The following is a 20,181-nucleotide window of genomic DNA, read 5'->3' as shown; positions in this document are numbered from 1 at the left end:
GCAGCTGAGTTCTTTTACGTCATGCGTCTGTTTCTTTAAAAACGGCATCTGTGTTTGCAACCATGCGCACCTCTGTACATTTGTGTAAGCATTGGTGGTTCAGTGGTAGAATTCTCGCCTGCCACGCGGGAGACCCGGGTCCGATTCCCGGCCAATGCAAGAACACCCTACTTTTAAGCAAGCTGCGTTCTTTTACGTCATGCGTCTGTTTCTTTAAAAACGGCATCTGTGTTTGCAACCATGCGCACCTCTGTACATTTGTGTAAGCATTGGTGATTCAGTGGTAGAATTCTCGCCTGCCACGCGGGAGACCCGGGTCCGATTCCCGGCCAATGCAGCAGCTGAGTTGTTTTACGTCATGCGTCTGTTTCTTTAAAAACGGCATCTGTATTTGGCACCATGCGCACCTCTGTACGTTTGTGTAAGCATTGGTGGTTCAGTGGTAGAATTCTCACCTGCCAAGCGGGGTACAAGGGTCCGATTCCCGGCCAATGCAGCAGCTGAGTTCTTTTACGTCATGCGTCTGGTTCTTTAAAAACGGCATCCCGGTTTGCAACCATGAGCACCTCTGTACATGTGTATAAGCATTGGTGGTTCAGTGGTAGAATTCTCGCCTGCCACGCGCGAGACCCGGGTCCGATTCCCGGCCAATGCAACAGCTGCTGTCTTTTACGTCATGCGTCTGTTTCTCTAAAAACGGCATCTGTGTTTGCAACCATGCGCAGCTCTATACATTTGTGTAAGCATTGGTGGTTCAGTGGTAGAATTCTCGCCTGCCACGCGGGAGGCCCGGGTCCGATTCCCGGCCAATGCAGCAGCTGAGTTCTTTTACGTCATGCGTCTGTTTCTTTAAAAACGGCATCTGTGTTTGCAACCATGCGCACCTCTGTACATTTGTGTAAGCATTGGTGGTTCAGTGGTAGAATTCTCGCCTGCCACGCGGGAGACCCGGGTCCGATTCCCGGCCAATGCAAGAACACCCTACTTTTAAGCAAGCTGCGTTCTTTTACGTCATGCGTCTGTTTCTTTAAAAACGGCATCTGTGTTTGCAACCATGCGCACCTCTGTACATTTGTGTAAGCATTGGTGATTCAGTGGTAGAATTCTCGCCTGCCACGCGGGAGACCCGGGTCCGATTCCCGGCCAATGCAGCAGCTGAGTTGTTTTACGTCATGCGTCTGTTTCTTTAAAAACGGCATCTGTATTTGCCACCATGCGCACCTCTGTACATTTGTGTAAGCATTGGTGGTTCAGTGGTAGAATTCTCACCTGCCAAGCGGGGGACAAGGGTCCGATTCCCGGCCAATGCAGCAGCTGAGCTCTTTTACGTCATGCGTCTGGTTCTTTAAAAACGGCATCTGTGTTTGCAACCATGCGCAACTCTGTACATGTGTAAGCATTGGTGGTTCAGTGGTAGAATTCTCGCCTGCCACGCGGGAGACCCGGGTCCGATTCCCGGCCAATGCAAGAACACCCTACTTTTAAGCAAGCTGCGTTCTTTTACGTCATGCGTCTGTTTCTTTAAAAACGGCATCTGTGTTTGCAACCATGCGCACCTCTGTACATTTGTGTAAGCATTGGTGGTTCAGTGGTAGAATTCTCGCCTGCCGCGCGGGAGACCCGGGTCCGATTCCCGGCCAATGCAGCAGCTGAGTTCTTTTACGTCATGCGTCTGGTTCTTTAAAAACGGCATCCCGGTTTGCAACCATGCGCACCTCTGTACATGTGTATAAGCATTGGTGATTCAGTGGTAGAATTCTCGCCTGCCACGCGGGAGACCCGGGTCAGATTCCCGCCCAATGCAACAACTGCTGTCTTTTACGTCATGCGTCTGTTTCTCTAAAAACGGCATCTGTGTTTGCAACCATGCGTACCTCTGTACATCTGTGTAAGCATTGGTGGTTCAGTGGTAGAATTTTTGCCTCCCACGCGCCTCCTCATTTCCAACCTTGCACATCTTGTTGAGGCTTTTGAGCATATCCGATATATACCGTACATATCTAAACTTAGCCAATAAAGTGCGTTTTCCAGGATGCTGCATTTTACAGATAATTAAGCGAAGCACAATGCTTTTCTATGCTTGTTCAATAAACTACAAGCAATTACTGCTCATGCACTTCTGAAAAAATCCTGAAGGCAATAACCCTTTACAGGCGGCAGGCAAGAAAGGTCAGTATTAAAATAACTAATGACAGTGCTGACCTGTCTGTTGTCTCTGAAAAACACCAGAGGAAATATGTACAGGGTTACTGCTGACCTGCAAGAAAGTGGGATGAACTGCAATGCCAGTAATGTAAGATCCCCAAGACAGCGCGCCAGGGGCACAGATGGACCACTGATTGTCATGACTGTGTCAAACAGCATGTAACCCTATGCCCCCCATCCCCCAAACCAGTTGTTTATGAGACCATGCAAGTGCCTTGGTGGATGAGCGGGGTAAAATCTCCCAGCAAGACCTGACAAATCTGGTGCAGTCCAGGAAGATGAGATGCACTGTAGTTGAACTTAAAAACTGTAAAAGAGATCCAACTGGTTTTCCATCTTTGCGCATCGATAAGCTTGGAGTCGAGCATTGGTGGTTCAGTGGTAGAATTCTCGCCTCCCACGCGGGAGACCCGGGTCCGATTCCCGGCCAATGCAGCAGCTGCGTTCTTTTACGTCATGCGTCTGTTTCTTTAAAAACGGCATCTGTGTTTGCAACCATGCGCACCTCTGTACATTTGTGTAAGCATTGGTGGTTCAGTGGTAGAATTCTCGCCTGCCACGCGGGAGACCCGGGTCCGATTCCCGGCCAATGCAGCAGCTGCGTTCGTCTACGTCATGCGTCTGTTTCTTTAAAAACGGCATCTGTGTTTGCAACCATGCGCACCTCTGTACATTTGTGTAAGCATTGGTGGTTCAGTGGTAGAATTCTCGCCTGCCACGCGGGAGACCCGGGTCCGATTCCCGGCCAATGCAACAACTGCTGTCTTTTACGTCATGCGTCTGTTTCTCTAAAAACGGCATCTGTGTTTGCAACCATGCGCACCTCTGTACATCTGTGTAAGCATTGGTGGTTCAGTGGTAGAATTTTTGCCTGCCACGCGGGAGACCCGGGTCCGATTCCCGGCCAATGCAGCAGCTGCGTTCTTCTACGTCATGCGTCTGGTTCTTTAAAAACGGCATCCCGGTTTGCAACCATGCGCACCTCTATACATTTGTGTAAGCATTGGTGGTTCAGTGGTAGAATTCTCGCCTGCCACGCGGGAGACCCGGGTCCGATTCCCGGCCAATGCAACAACTGCTGTCTTTTACGTTATGCGTCTGTTTCTCTAAAAACGGCATCTGTGTTTGCAACCATGCGCACCTCTGTACATCTGTGTAAGCATTGGTGGTTCAGTGGTAGAATTTTTGCCTCCAACGCGCCTCCTCATTTCCAACCTTGCACATCTTGTTGAGGCTTTTGAGCATATCCGATATATACCGTACATATCTAAACTTAGCCAATAAAGTGCGTTTTCCAGGATGCTGCATTTTACAGATAATTAAGCGAAGCACAATGCTTTTCTATGCTTGTTCAATAAACTACAAGCAATTACTGCTCATGCACTTCTGAAAAAATCCTGAAGGCAATAACCCTTTACAGGCGGCAGGCAAGAAAGGTCAGTATTAAAATAACTAATGACAGTGCTGACCTGTCTGTTGTCTCTGAAAAACACCAGAGGAAATATGTACAGGGTTACTGCTGACCTGCAAGAAAGTGGGATGAACTGCAATGCCAGTAATGTAAGATCCCCAAGACAGCGCGCCAGGGGCACAGATGGACCACTGATTGTCATGGCTGTGTCAAACAGCATGTAACCCTATACCCCCCGTCCCCCAAACCAGTTGTTTATGAGACCATGCAAGTGCCTTGGTGGATGAGCGGGGTAAAATCTCCCAGCAAGACCTGACAAATCTGGTGCAGTCCAGGAAGATGAGATGCACTGTAGTTGAACTTAAAAACTGTAAAAGAGATCCAACTGGATTTCCATCTTTGCGCATCGATAAGCTTGGAGTCGAGCATTGGTGGTTCAGTGGTAGAATTCTCGCCTGCCACGCGGGAGACCCGGGTCCGATTCCCGGCCAATGCAGCAGCTGAGTTCCTTTACGTCATGCGTCTGCTTCTTTAAAAACGGCATCTGTGTTTGCAACCATGCGCACCTCTGTACATTTGTGTAAGCATTAGTGGTTCAGTGGTAGAATTCTCGCCTGCCACGCGGGAGAACCGGGTCCGATTCCCGGCCAATGCAGCAGCTGATTTCTTTTACGTCATGCGTCTGGTTCTTTAAGAACGGCATCCCGGTTTGCAATCATGCGCACCTCTGTACATTTGTGTAAGCATTGGTGGTTCAGTGGTAGAATTCTCGCCTGCCACGCGGGAGACCCGGGTCCGATTCCCGGCCAATGCAACAACTGCTGTCTTTTACGTCATGCGTCTGTTTCTCTAAAAACGGCATCTGTGTTTGCAACCATGCGCAACTCTGTACATTTGTGTAAGCATTAGTGGTTCAGTGGTAGAATTCTCGCCTGCCACGCGGGAGAACCGGGTCTGATTCCCGGCCAATGCAGCAGCTGATTTCTTTTACGTCATGCGTCTGGTTCTTTAAAAACGGCATCTGTGTTTGCAACCATGCGCACCTCTGTACATTTGTGTAAGCATTGGTGGTTCAGTGGTAGAATTCTCGCCTGCCGCGCGGGAGACCCGGGTCCGATTCCCGGCCAATGCAAGAACACCCTACTTTTAAGCAAGCTGCGTTCTTTTACGTCATGCGTCTGTTTCTTTAAAAACGGCATCTGTGTTTGCAACCATGCGCACCTCTGTACATTTGTGTAAGCATTGGTGATTCAGTGGTAGAATTCTCGCCTGCCACGCGGGAGACCCGGGTCCGATTCCCGGCCAATGCAGCAGCTGAGTTGTTTTACGTCATGCGTCTGTTTCTTTAAAAACGGCATCTGTATTTGCCACCATGCGCACCTCTGTACATTTGTGTAAGCATTGGTGGTTCAGTGGTAGAATTCTCACCTGCCAAGCGGGGGACAAGGGTCCGATTCCCGGCCAATGCGACAGCTGAGTTCTTTTACGTCATGCGTCTGGTTCTTTAAAAACGGCATCCCGGTTTGCAACCATGCGCACCTCTGTACATGTGTATAAGCATTGGTGGTTCAGTGGTAGAATTCTCGCCTGCCACGCGGGAGACCCGGGTCCGATTCCCGGCCAATGCAACAACTGCTGTCTTTTACGTCATGCGTCTGTTTCTCTAAAAACGGCATCTGTGTTTGCAACCATGCGCACCTCTGTACATCTGTGTAAGCATTGGTGGTTCAGTGGTAGAATTTTTGCCTCCCACGCGCCTCCTCATTTCCAACCTTGCACATCTTGTTGAGGCTTTTGAGCATATCCGATATATACCGTACATATCTAAACTTAGCCAATAAAGTGCGTTTTCCAGGATGCTGCATTTTACAGATAATTAAGCGAAGCACAATGCTTTTCTATGCTTGTTCAATAAACTACAAGCAATTACTGCTCATGCACTTCTGAAAAAATCCTGAAGGCAATAACCCTTTACAGGCGGCAGGCAAGAAAGGTCAGTATTAAAATAACTAATGACAGTGCTGACCTGTCTGTTGTCTCTGAAAAACACCAGAGGAAATATGTACAGGGTTACTGCTGACCTGCAAGAAAGTGGGATGAACTGCAATGCCAGTAATGTAAGATCCCCAAGACAGCGCGCCAGGGGCACAGATGGACCACTGATTGTCATGGCTGTGTCAAACAGCATGTAACCCTATGCCCCCCATCCCCCAAACCAGTTGTTTATGAGACCATGCAAGTGCCTTGGTGGATGAGCGGGGTAAAATCTCCCAGCAAGACCTGACAAATCTGGTGCAGTCCAGGAAGATGAGATGCACTGTAGTTGAACTTAAAAACTGTAAAAGAGATCCAACTGGTTTTCCATCTTTGCGCATCGATAAGCTTGGAGTCGAGCATTGGTGGTTCAGTGGTAGAATTCTCGCCTCCCACGCGGGAGACCCGGGTCCGATTCCCGGCCAATGCAGCAGCTGCGTTCTTTTACGTCATGCGTCTGTTTCTTTAAAAACGGCATCTGTGTTTGCAACCATGCGCACCTCTGTACATTTGTGTAAGCATTGGTGGTTCAGTGGTAGAATTCTCGCCTGCCACGCGGGAGACCCGGGTCCGATTCCCGGCCAATGCAGCAGCTGAGTTCTTTTACGTCATGCGTCTGTTTCTTTAAAAACAGCATCTGTGTTTGCAACCATGCGCACCTCTGTACATTTGTGTAAGCATTGGTGGTTCAGTGGTAGAATTCTCGCCTGCCACGCGGGAGACCCGGGTCCGATTCCCGGCCAATGCAGCAGCTGAGTTCTTTTACGTCATGCGTCTGTTTCTTTAAAAACGGCATCTGTATTTGCCACCATGCGCACCTCTGTACATTTGTGTAAGCATTGGTGGTTCAGTGGTAGAATTCTCACCTGCCACGCGGGAGACCCGGGTCCGATTCCCGGCCAATGCAAGAACACCCTACTTTTAAGCAAGCTGCGTTCTTTTACGTCATGCGTCTGTTTCTTTAAAAACGGCATCTGTGTTTGCAACCATGCGCACCTCTGTACATTTGTGTAAGCATTGGTGGTTCAGTGGTAGAATTCTCGCCTGCCACGCGGGAGACCCGGGTCCGATTCCCGGCCAATGCAGCAGCTGAGTTCTTTTACGTCATGCGTCTGGTTCTTTAAAAACGGCATCCCGGTTTGCAACCATGCGCACCTCTGTACATGTGTATAAGCATTGGTGATTCAGTGGTAGAATTCTCGCCTGCCACGCGGGAGACCCGGGTCCGATTCCCGCCCAATGCAACAACTGCTGTCTTTTACGTCATGCGTCTGTTTCTCTAAAAACGGCATCTGTGTTTGCAACCATGCGTACCTCTGTACATCTGTGTAAGCATTGGTGGTTCAGTGGTAGAATTTTTGCCTCCCACGCGCCTCCTCATTTCCAACCTTGCACATCTTGTTGAGGCTTTTGAGCATATCCGATATATACCGTACATATCTAAACTTAGCCAATAAAGTGCGTTTTCCAGGATGCTGCATTTTACAGATAATTAAGCGAAGCACAATGCTTTTCTATGCTTGTTCAATAAACTACAAGCAATTACTGCTCATGCACTTCTGAAAAAATCCTGAAGGCAATAACCCTTTACAGGCGGCAGGCAAGAAAGGTCAGTATTAAAATAACTAATGACAGTGCTGACCTGTCTGTTGTCTCTGAAAAACACCAGAGGAAATATGTACAGGGTTACTGCTGACCTGCAAGAAAGTGGGATGAACTGCAATGCCAGTAATGTAAGATCCCCAAGACAGCGCGCCAGGGGCACAGATGGACCACTGATTGTCATGGCTGTGTCAAACAGCATGTAACCCTATGCCCCCCATCCCCCAAACCAGTTGTTTATGAGACCATGCAAGTGCCTTGGTGGATGAGCGGGGTAAAATCTCCCAGCAAGACCTGACAAATCTGGTGCAGTCCAGGAAGATGAGATGCACTGTAGTTGAACTTAAAAACTGTAAAAGAGATCCAACTGGTTTTCCATCTTTGCGCATCGATAAGCTTGGAGTCGAGCATTGGTGGTTCAGTGGTAGAATTCTCGCCTCCCACGCGGGAGACCCGGGTCCGATTCCCGGCCAATGCAGCAGCTGCGTTCTTTTACGTCATGCGTCTGTTTCTTTAAAAACGGCATCTGTGTTTGCAACCATGCGCACCTCTGTACATCTGTGTAAGCATTGGTGGTTCAGTGGTAGAATTTTTGCCTGCCACGCGGGAGACCCGGGTCCGATTCCCGGCCAATGCAGCAGCTGCGTTCTTCTACGTCATGCGTCTGGTTCTTTAAAAACGGCATCCCGGTTTGCAACCATGCGCACCTCTGTACATGTGTATAAGCATTGGTGATTCAGTGGTAGAATTCTCGCCTGCCACGCGGGAGACCCGGGTCCGATTCCCGCCCAATGCAACAACTGCTGTCTTTTACGTCATGCGTCTGTTTCTCTAAAAACGGCATCTGTGTTTGCAACCATGCGTACCTCTGTACATCTGTGTAAGCATTGGTGGTTCAGTGGTAGAATTTTTGCCTCCCACGCGCCTCCTCATTTCCAACCTTGCACATCTTGTTGAGGCTTTTGAGCATATCCGATATATACCGTACATATCTAAACTTAGCCAATAAAGTGCGTTTTCCAGGATGCTGCATTTTACAGATAATTAAGCGAAGCACAATGCTTTTCTATGCTTGTTCAATAAACTACAAGCAATTACTGCTCATGCACTTCTGAAAAAATCCTGAAGGCAATAACCCTTTACAGGCGGCAGGCAAGAAAGGTCAGTATTAAAATAACTAATGACAGTGCTGACCTGTCTGTTGTCTCTGAAAAACACCAGAGGAAATATGTACAGGGTTACTGCTGACCTGCAAGAAAGTGGGATGAACTGCAATGCCAGTAATGTAAGATCCCCAAGACAGCGCGCCAGGGGCACAGATGGACCACTGATTGTCATGGCTGTGTCAAACAGCATGTAACCCTATGCCCCCCATCCCCCAAACCAGTTGTTTATGAGACCATGCAAGTGCCTTGGTGGATGAGCGGGGTAAAATCTCCCAGCAAGACCTGACAAATCTGGTGCAGTCCAGGAAGATGAGATGCACTGTAGTTGAACTTAAAAACTGTAAAAGAGATCCAACTGGTTTTCCATCTTTGCGCATCGATAAGCTTGGAGTCGAGCATTGGTGGTTCAGTGGTAGAATTCTCGCCTCCCACGCGGGAGACCCGGGTCCGATTCCCGGCCAATGCAGCAGCTGCGTTCTTTTACGTCATGCGTCTGTTTCTTTAAAAACGGCATCTGTGTTTGCAACCATGCGCACCTCTGTACATTTGTGTAAGCATTGGTGGTTCAGTGGTAGAATTCTCGCCTGCCACGCGGGAGACCCGGGTCCGATTCCCGGCCAATGCAGCAGCTGAGTTCTTTTACGTCATGCGTCTGTTTCTTTAAAAACAGCATCTGTGTTTGCAACCATGCGCACCTCTGTACATTTGTGTAAGCATTGGTGGTTCAGTGGTAGAATTCTCGCCTGCCACGCGGGAGACCCGGGTCCGATTCCCGGCCAATGCAGCAGCTGAGTTCTTTTACGTCATGCGTCTGTTTCTTTAAAAACGGCATCTGTATTTGCCACCATGCGCACCTCTGTACATTTGTGTAAGCATTGGTGGTTCAGTGGTAGAATTCTCACCTGCCACGCGGGAGACCCGGGTCCGATTCCCGGCCAATGCAAGAACACCCTACTTTTAAGCAAGCTGCGTTCTTTTACGTCATGCGTCTGTTTCTTTAAAAACGGCATCTGTGTTTGCAACCATGCGCACCTCTGTACATTTGTGTAAGCATTGGTGGTTCAGTGGTAGAATTCTCGCCTGCCACGAGGGAGACCCGGGTCCGATTCCCGGCCAATGCAGCAGCTGAGTTCTTTTACGTCATCCGTCTGGTTCTTTAAAAACGGCATCCCGGTTTGCAACCATGCGCACCTCTGTACATGTGTATAAGCATTGGTGATTCAGTGGTAGAATTCTCGCCTGCCACGCGGGAGACCCGGGTCCGATTCCCGCCCAATGCAACAACTGCTGTCTTTTACGTCATGCGTCTGTTTCTCTAAAAACGGCATCTGTGTTTGCAACCATGCGTACCTCTGTACATCTGTGTAAGCATTGGTGGTTCAGTGGTAGAATTTTTGCCTCCCACGCGCCTCCTCATTTCCAACCTTGCACATCTTGTTGAGGCTTTTGAGCATATCCGATATATACCGTACATATCTAAACTTAGCCAATAAAGTGCGTTTTCCAGGATGCTGCATTTTACAGATAATTAAGCGAAGCACAATGCTTTTCTATGCTTGTTCAATAAACTACAAGCAATTACTGCTCATGCACTTCTGAAAAAATCCTGAAGGCAATAACCCTTTACAGGCGGCAGGCAAGAAAGGTCAGTATTAAAATAACTAATGACAGTGCTGACCTGTCTGTTGTCTCTGAAAAACACCAGAGGAAATATGTACAGGGTTACTGCTGACCTGCAAGAAAGTGGGATGAACTGCAATGCCAGTAATGTAAGATCCCCAAGACAGCGCGCCAGGGGCACAGATGGACCACTGATTGTCATGACTGTGTCAAACAGCATGTAACCCTATGCCCCCCATCCCCCAAACCAGTTGTTTATGAGACCATGCAAGTGCCTTGGTGGATGAGCGGGGTAAAATCTCCCAGCAAGACCTGACAAATCTGGTGCAGTCCAGGAAGATGAGATGCACTGTAGTTGAACTTAAAAACTGTAAAAGAGATCCAACTGGTTTTCCATCTTTGCGCATCGATAAGCTTGGAGTCGAGCATTGGTGGTTCAGTGGTAGAATTCTCGCCTCCCACGCGGGAGACCCGGGTCCGATTCCCGGCCAATGCAGCAGCTGCGTTCTTTTACGTCATGCGTCTGTTTCTTTAAAAACGGCATCTGTGTTTGCAACCATGCGCACCTCTGTACATTTGTGTAAGCATTGGTGGTTCAGTGGTAGAATTCTCGCCTGCCACGCGGGAGACCCGGGTCCGATTCCCGGCCAATGCAGCAGCTGCGTTCTTCTACGTCATGCGTCTGTTTCTTTAAAAACGGCATCTGTGTTTGCAACCATGCGCACCTCTGTACATTTGTGTAAGCATTGGTGGTTCAGTGGTAGAATTCTCGCCTGCCACGCGGGAGACCCGGGTCCGATTCCCGGCCAATGCAACAACTGCTGTCTTTTACGTCATGCGTCTGTTTCTCTAAAAACGGCATCTGTGTTTGCAACCATGCGCACCTCTGTACATCTGTGTAAGCATTGGTGGTTCAGTGGTAGAATTTTTGCCTGCCACGCGGGAGACCCGGGTCCGATTCCCGGCCAATGCAGCAGCTGCGTTCTTCTACGTCATGCGTCTGGTTCTTTAAAAACGGCATCCCGGTTTGCAACCATGCGCACCTCTATACATTTGTGTAAGCATTGGTGGTTCAGTGGTAGAATTCTCGCCTGCCACGAGGGAGACCCGGGTCCGATTCCCGGCCAATGCAACAACTGCTGTCTTTTACGTTATGCGTCTGTTTCTCTAAAAACGGCATCTGTGTTTGCAACCATGCGCACCTCTGTACATCTGTGTAAGCATTGGTGGTTCAGTGGTAGAATTTTTGCCTCCCACGCGCCTCCTCATTTCCAACCTTGCACATCTTGTTGAGGCTTTTGAGCATATCCGATATATACCGTACATATCTAAACTTAGCCAATAAAGTGCGTTTTCCAGGATGCTGCATTTTACAGATAATTAAGCGAAGCACAATGCTTTTCTATGCTTGTTCAATAAACTACAAGCAATTACTGCTCATGCACTTCTGAAAAAATCCTGAAGGCAATAACCCTTTACAGGCGGCAGGCAAGAAAGGTCAGTATTAAAATAACTAATGACAGTGCTGACCTGTCTGTTGTCTCTGAAAAACACCAGAGGAAATATGTACAGGGTTACTGCTGACCTGCAAGAAAGTGGGATGAACTGCAATGCCAGTAATGTAAGATCCCCAAGACAGCGCGCCAGGGGCACAGATGGACCACTGATTGTCATGGCTGTGTCAAACAGCATGTAACCCTATACCCCCCATCCCCCAAACCAGTTGTTTATGAGACCATGCAAGTGCCTTGGTGGATGAGCGGGGTAAAATCTCCCAGCAAGACCTGACAAATCTGGTGCAGTCCAGGAAGATGAGATGCACTGTAGTTGAACTTAAAAACTGTAAAAGAGATCCAACTGGATTTCCATCTTTGCGCATCGATAAGCTTGGAGTCGAGCATTGGTGGTTCAGTGGTAGAATTCTCGCCTGCCACGCGGGAGACCCGGGTCCGATTCCCGGCCAATGCAGCAGCTGAGTTCCTTTACGTCATGCGTCTGCTTCTTTAAAAACGGCATCTGTGTTTGCAACCATGCGCACCTCTGTACATTTGTGTAAGCATTAGTGGTTCAGTGGTAGAATTCTCGCCTGCCACGCGGGAGAACCGGGTCCGATTCCCGGCCAATGCAGCAGCTGATTTCTTTTACGTCATGCGTCTGGTTCTTTAAGAACGGCATCCCGGTTTGCAATCATGCGCACCTCTGTACATTTGTGTAAGCATTGGTGGTTCAGTGGTAGAATTCTCGCCTGCCACGCGGGAGACCCGGGTCCGATTCCCGGCCAATGCAACAACTGCTGTCTTTTACGTCATGCGTCTGTTTCTCTAAAAACGGCATCTGTGTTTGCAACCATGCGCACCTCTGTACATTTGAGTAAGCATTGGTGGTTCAGTGCTAGAATTCTCACCTGCCAAGCGGGGGACAAGGGTCCGATTCCCGGCCAATGCAGCAGCTGAGTTCTTTTACGTCATGCGTCTGGTTCTTTAAAAACGGCATCCCGGTTTGCAACCATGCGCACCTCTATACATTTGTGTAAGCATTGGTGGTTCAGTGGTAGAATTCTCGCCTGCCACGCGGGAGACCCGGGTCCGATTCCCGGCCAATGCAACAACTGCTGTCTTTTACGTCATGCGTCTGTTTCTCTAAAAACGGCATCTGTGTTTGCAACCATGCGCACCTCTGTACATCTGTGTAAGCATTGGTGGTTCAGTGGTAGAATTTTTGCCTCCCACGCGCCTCCTCATTTCCAACCTTGCACATCTTGTTGAGGCTTTTGAGCATATCCGATATATACCGTACATATCTAAACTTAGCCAATAAAGTGCGTTTTCCAGGATGCTGCATTTTACAGATAATTAAGCGAAGCACAATGCTTTTCTATGCTTGTTCAATAAACTACAAGCAATTACTGCTCATGCACTTCTGAAAAAATCCTGAAGGCAATAACCCTTTACAGGCGGCAGGCAAGAAAGGTCAGTATTAAAATAACTAATGACAGTGCTGACCTGTCTGTTGTCTCTGAAAAACACCAGAGGAAATATGTACAGGGTTACTGCTGACCTGCAAGAAAGTGGGATGAACTGCAATGCCAGTAATGTAAGATCCCCAAGACAGCGCGCCAGGGGCACAGATGGACCACTGATTGTCATGGCTGTGTCAAACAGCATGTAACCCTATACCCCCCATCCCCCAAACCAGTTGTTTATGAGACCATGCAAGTGCCTTGGTGGATGAGCGGGGTAAAATCTCCCAGCAAGACCTGACAAATCTGGTGCAGTCCAGGAAGATGAGATGCACTGTAGTTGAACTTAAAAACTGTAAAAGAGATCCAACTGGATTTCCATCTTTGCGCATCGATAAGCTTGGAGTCGAGCATTGGTGGTTCAGTGGTAGAATTCTCGCCTCCCACGCGGGAGACCCGGGTCCGATTCCCGGCCAATGCAGCAGCTGCGTTCTTTTACGTCATGCGTCTGTTTCTTTAAAAACGGCATCTGTGTTTGCAACCATGCGCACCTCTGTACATTTGTGTAAGCATTGGTGGTTCAGTGGTAGAATTCTCGCCTGCCACGCGGGAGACCCGGGTCCGATTCCCGGCCAATGCAGCAGCTGAGTTCTTTTACGTCATGCGTCTGTTTCTTTAAAAACGGCATCTGTGTTTGCAATCATGCGCAACTCTGTACATTTGTGTAAGCATTGGTGGTTCAGTGGTAGAATTCTCGCCTGCCACGCGGGAGACCCGGGTCCGATTCCCGGCCAATGCAGCAGCTGAGTTCTTTTAAGTCATGCGTCTGCTTCTTTAAAAACGGCATCTGTGTTTGCAACCATGCGCAACTCTGTACATTTGTGTAAGCATTAGTGGTTCAGTGGTAGAATTCTCGCCTGCCACGCGGGAGAACCGGGTCTGATTCCCGGCCAATGCAGCAGCTGATTTCTTTTACGTCATGCGTCTGGTTCTTTAAAAACGGCATCTGTGTTTGCAACCATGCGCACCTCTGTACATTTGTGTAAGCATTGGTGGTTCAGTGGTAGAATTCTCGCCTGCCACGCGGGAGACCCGGGTCCGATTCCCGGCCAATGCAAGAACACCCTACTTTTAAGCAAGCTGCGTTCTTTTACGTCATGCGTCTGTTTCTTTAAAAACGGCATCTGTGTTTGCAACCATGCGCACCTCTGTACATTTGTGTAAGCATTGGTGATTCAGTGGTAGAATTCTCGCCTGCCACGCGGGAGACCCGGGTCCGATTCCCGGCCAATGCAGCAGCTGAGTTGTTTTACGTCATGCGTCTGTTTCTTTAAAAACGGCATCTGTATTTGCCACCATGCGCACCTCTGTACATTTGTGTAAGCATTGGTGGTTCAGTGGTAGAATTCTCACCTGCCAAGCGGGGGACAAGGGTCCGATTCCCGGCCAATGCAACAGCTGAGTTCTTTTACGTCATGCGTCTGGTTCTTTAAAAACGGCATCCCGGTTTGCAACCATGCGCACCTCTGTGCATGTGTATAAGCATTGGTGGTTCAGTGGTAGAATTCTCGCCTGCCACGCGGGAGACCCGGGTCCGATTCCCGGCCAATGCAACAGCTGCTGTCTTTTACGTCATGCGTCTGTTTCTCTAAAAACGGCATCTGTGTTTGCAACCATGCGCACCTCTATACATTTGTGTAAGCATTGGTGGTTCAGTGGTAGAATTCTCGCCTGCCACGTGGGAGACCCGGGTCCGATTCCCGGCCAATGCAACAGCTGCTGTCTTTTACGTCATGCGTCTGTTTCTCTAAAAACGGCATCTGTGTTTGCAACCATGCGCACCTCTGTACATCTGTGTAAGCATTGGTGGTTCAGTGGTAGAATTTTTGCCTCCCACGCGCCTCCTCATTTCCAACCTTGCACATCTTGTTGAGGCTTTTGAGCATATCCGATATATACCGTACATATCTAAACTTAGCCAATAAAGTGCGTTTTCCAGGATGCTGCATTTTACAGATAATTAAGCGAAGCACAATGCTTTTCTATGCTTGTTCAATAAACTACAAGCAATTACTGCTCATGCACTTCTGAAAAAATCCTGAAGGCAATAACCCTTTACAGGCGGCAGGCAAGAAAGGTCAGTATTAAAATAACTAATGACAGTGCTGACCTGTCTGTTGTCTCTGAAAAACACCAGAGGAAATATGTACAGGGTTACTGCTGACCTGCAAGAAAGTGGGATGAACTGCAATGCCAGTAATGTAAGATCCCCAAGACAGCGCGCCAGGGGCACAGATGGACCACTGATTGTCATGGCTGTGTCAAACAGCATGTAACCCTATGCCCCCCATCCCCCAAACCAGTTGTTTATGAGACCATGCAAGTGCCTTGGTGGATGAGCGGGGTAAAATCTCCCAGCAAGACCTGACAAATCTGGTGCAGTCCAGGAAGATGAGATGCACTGTAGTTGAACTTAAAAACTGTAAAAGAGATCCAACTGGTTTTCCATCTTTGCGCATCGATAAGCTTGGAGTCGAGCATTGGTGGTTCAGTGGTAGAATTCTCGCCTCCCACGCGGGAGACCCGGGTCCGATTCCCGGCCAATGCAGCAGCTGATTTCTTTTACGTCATGCGTCTGGTTCTTTAAAAACGGCATCTGTGTTTGCAACCATGCGCACCTCTGTACATTTGTGTAAGCATTGGTGGTTCAGTGGTAGAATTCTCGCCTGCCACGCGGGAGACCCGGGTCCGATTCCCGGCCAATGCAAGAACACCCTACTTTTAAGCAAGCTGCGTTCTTTTACGTCATGCGTCTGTTTCTTTAAAAACGGCATCTGTGTTTGCAACCATGCGCACCTCTGTACATTTGTGTAAGCATTGGTGATTCAGTGGTAGAATTCTCGCCTGCCACGCGGGAGACCCGGGTCCGATTCCCGGCCAATGCAGCAGCTGAGTTGTTTTACGTCATGCGTCTGTTTCTTTAAAAACGGCATCTGTATTTGCCACCATGCGCACCTCTGTACATTTGTGTAAGCATTGGTGGTTCAGTGGTAGAATTCTCACCTGCCAAGCGGGGGACAAGGGTCCGATTCCCGGCCAATGCAACAGCTGAGTTCTTTTACGTCATGCGTCTGGTTCTTTAAAAACGGCATCCCGGTTTGCAACCATGCGCACCTCTGTACATGTGTATAAGCATTGGTGGTTCAGTGGTAGAATTCTCGCCTGCCACGCGGGAGACCCGGGTCCGATTCCCGGCCAATGCAACAGCTGCTGTCTTTTACGTCATGCGTCTGTTTCTCTAAAAACGGCATCTGTGTTTGCAACCATGCGCACCTCTATACATTTGTGTAAGCATTGGTGGTTCAGTGGTAGAATTCTCGCCTGCCACGTGGGAGACCCGGGTCCGATTCCCGGCCAATGCAACAACTGCTGTCTTTTACGTCATGCGTCTGTTTCTCTAAAAACGGCATCTGTGTTTGCAACCATGCGCACCTCTGTACATCTGTGTAAGCATTGGTGGTTCAGTGGTAGAATTTTTGCCTCCCACGCGCCTCCTCATTTCCAACCTTGCACATCTTGTTGAGGCTTTTGAGCATATCCGATATATACCGTACATATCTAAACTTAGCCAATAAAGTGCGTTTTCCAGGATGCTGCATTTTACAGATAATTAAGCGAAGCACAATGCTTTTCTATGCTTGTTCAATAAACTACAAGCAATTACTGCTCATGCACTTCTGAAAAAATCCTGAAGGCAATAACCCTTTACAGGCGGCAGGCAAGAAAGGTCAGTATTAAAATAACTAATGACAGTGCTGACCTGTCTGTTGTCTCTGAAAAACACCAGAGGAAATATGTACAGGGTTACTGCTGACCTGCAAGAAAGTGGGATGAACTGCAATGCCAGTAATGTAAGATCCCCAAGACAGCGCGCCAGGGGCACAGATGGACCACTGATTGTCATGGCTGTGTCAAACAGCATGTAACCCTATGCCCCCCATCCCCCAAACCAGTTGTTTATGAGACCATGCAAGTGCCTTGGTGGATGAGCGGGGTAAAATCTCCCAGCAAGACCTGACAAATCTGGTGCAGTCCAGGAAGATGAGATGCACTGTAGTTGAACTTAAAAACTGTAAAAGAGATCCAACTGGTTTTCCATCTTTGCGCATCGATAAGCTTGGAGTCGAGCATTGGTGGTTCAGTGGTAGAATTCTCGCCTCCCACGCGGGAGACCCGGGTCCGATTCCCGGCCAATGCAGCAGCTGCGTTCTTTTACGTCATGCGTCTGTTTCTTTAAAAACGGCATCTGTGTTTGCAACCATGCGCACCTCTGTACATTTGTGTAAGCATTGGTGGTTCAGTGGTAGAATTCTCGCCTGCCACGCGGGAGACCCGGGTCTGATTCCCGGCCAATGCAGCAGCTGAGTTCTTTTACGTCATGCGTCTGTTTCTTTAAAAACGGCATCTGTGTTTGCAACCATGCGCAACTCTGTAAATTTGTGTAAGCATTGGTGGTTCAGTGGTAGAATTCTCGCCTGCCACGCGGGAGACCCGGGTCCGATTCCCGGCCAATGCAGCAGCTGACTTCTTTTACGTCATGCGTCTGTTTCTTTAAAAACGGCATCTGTGTTTGCAACCATGCGCACCTCTGTAAGTTTGTGTAAGCATTGGTGGTTCAGTGGTAGAATTTTTGTTAAGTAGTTGAACTTAAAAACTGTAAAAGAGATCCAACTGGTTTTCCATCTTTGCGCATCGATAAGCTTGGAGTCGAGCATTGGTGGTTCAGTGGTAGAATTCTGGCCTCCCACGCGGGAGACCAGGGTCCGATTCCCGGCCAATGCAACTGCTGCTGTCATGCGTCTGTTTCTCTAAAAACGGCATCTGTGTTTGCAACCATGCGTACATCTGTGTAAGCATTGGTGGTTCAGTGGTAGAATTCTCGCCTGCCACGCGGGAGACCAGGGTCCGATTCCCGGCCAATGCAACAGCTGCTGTCATGCGTCTGTTTCTCTAAAAACGGCATCTGTGTTTGCAACCATGCGTACATCTGTGTAAGCATTGGTGGTTCAGTGGTAGAATTTTTGCCTCCCACGCGCCTCCTCATTTCCAACCTTGCACATCTTGTTGAGGCTTTTGAGCATATCCGATATATACCGTACATATCTAAACTTAGCCAATAAAGTGCGTTTTCCAGGATGCTGCATTTTACAGATAATTAAGCGAAGCACAATGCTTTTCTATGCTTGTTCAGTAAACTACAAGCAATACATAATTCTCCCTGTATTATATCGCTCTTCACTTCTCTCCAGTCCAGCGGGTGGCGCTAAAAAACATACGATTCTTTGACAAACACCATTAAACCTCAGAGGAAGAAGTTCAGTTTCACCATGCTCTTTGTTGTTTTGTTGTGATGCTGGTTTAATACAAACTGTTGTTGCTGTAAATAGACATACAGTTTTTGAATCAGGTCAGTAAGTACCTGTAATATTCTGATCCTCACAGTCGTGACTACGTGTTGAAGCAGGAATATCTGGAGGAGTATCATCTGAACTGAGATCTGCCGAGAATATGGTGTTTGTTAAAGAAGAGAGTGAGGAGAACATGATTAAACCAGAACCCAAACACGAGGAACCAGAAACCCGGAGAATAAAACACGAGGAACCAGAAACCTGGAGAATCAATCACGAGGAACCAGAAACCTGGAGAATAAAACACGAGGAACCAGAAACCTGTACAATAAAACACGAGGAACCAGAAACCTGTACATTAAAACACGAGGAACCAGAAACCTGGAGAATAAAACACGAGGAACCAGAAACCTGGAGAATAAAACAGGAGGAACCAGAAACCTGGAGAATAAAACAGGAGGAACCAGAAACCTGGAGAATAAAACACGAGGAACCAGAAACCTGGAGAATAAAACAGGAGGAACCAGAAACCTGGAGAATAAAACACGAGGAACCAGAAACCTGTACATTAAAACACGAGGAACCAGAAACCTGGAGAATAAAACACGAGGAACCAGAAACCTGGAGAATAAAACAGGAGGAACCAGAAACCTGGAGAATAAAACAGGAGGAACCAGAAACATGTACAATAAAACACGAGGAACCAGAAACATGTACAATAAAACACGAGGAACCAGAAACATGTACAATAAAACAGGAGGAACCAGAAACCTGGAGAATAAAACACGAGGAACCAGAAACCTGGAGAATAAAACAGGAGGAACCAGAAACCTGGAGAATAAAACACGAGGAACCAGAAACCTGGAGAATAAAACACGAGGAACCAGAAACCTGGAGAATAAAACACGAGGAACCAGAAACCTGGAGAATAAAACAGGAGGAACCACCTTTCAAAGGTCTTAAAAATGCGATGATTTATTTTATTTTCACTCGTTGTTTTTTTAGAATCGTAAAACTGTTGAACTCAGAGCCTGTGAGACACATCAGATTCACATTGTTTTTACATTAGTGTAATCTCAAACATTTTTTGTGGGCAAAGGTTTACCTGTTTTCATGCTGTTTTCAGCTTCAAAATAAATTATGTACATTTATGACACTACTTTGTGTTATATTACCATGGCACAAAAAAAGGTAATATGACGTTTTATCTCTCTTGTCTGCCTTTTTCTTTCACTGTTGGACCAAATGGTAATGGAAAAATTACATTTGCTAAGGTCTCTCATATACATCCATTTACCCTGCTATAGTTTACTTCATCTCAGAAATGTGAAAAGGTCCATTATCCATTTGTATATTTCATATATCAAGCAGTTTTTCCAGTTATTTTTTTAAATACATTTTTTGGGGTAAGGTTTTGAAAATGGTATTAAAAAGTATTAAATGTGATGTTTTGATACCTGCAGATACCTTGTAGACTTCATCAGATTCAGTGGCTGTAGTTATAAAACCTGTAAAATAATGTAAATTATGTGAATAAATAAATAAATGAGGAAAGTAAATCACTTCAAAATGCAGCTGAGGGTAAAAACGTCAATGTTTTTGTATTTTTTGAAAGTTAAACATACATTCCGTCTTTCGGATGAGACGTTAAACCGAGGTCCTGACTCTCTGTGGTCACTAAAAATCCCATGGCACTTCTCGTAAAGAGTAGGGGTGTAACCCCGGTGTCCTGGCCAAATTCCCTCCACTGGCCTTTATCAGTCATGGCCTCCTAGT

This window comes from Barbus barbus (assembly GCF_936440315.1).
Source record: "Barbus barbus genome assembly, chromosome: 42".
In the NCBI taxonomy this organism is placed as follows: domain Eukaryota; kingdom Metazoa; phylum Chordata; class Actinopteri; order Cypriniformes; family Cyprinidae; genus Barbus; species Barbus barbus.
The sequence above is the reverse complement of the archived record's forward strand: the minus strand, read 5'-3'. Positions refer to the sequence as shown.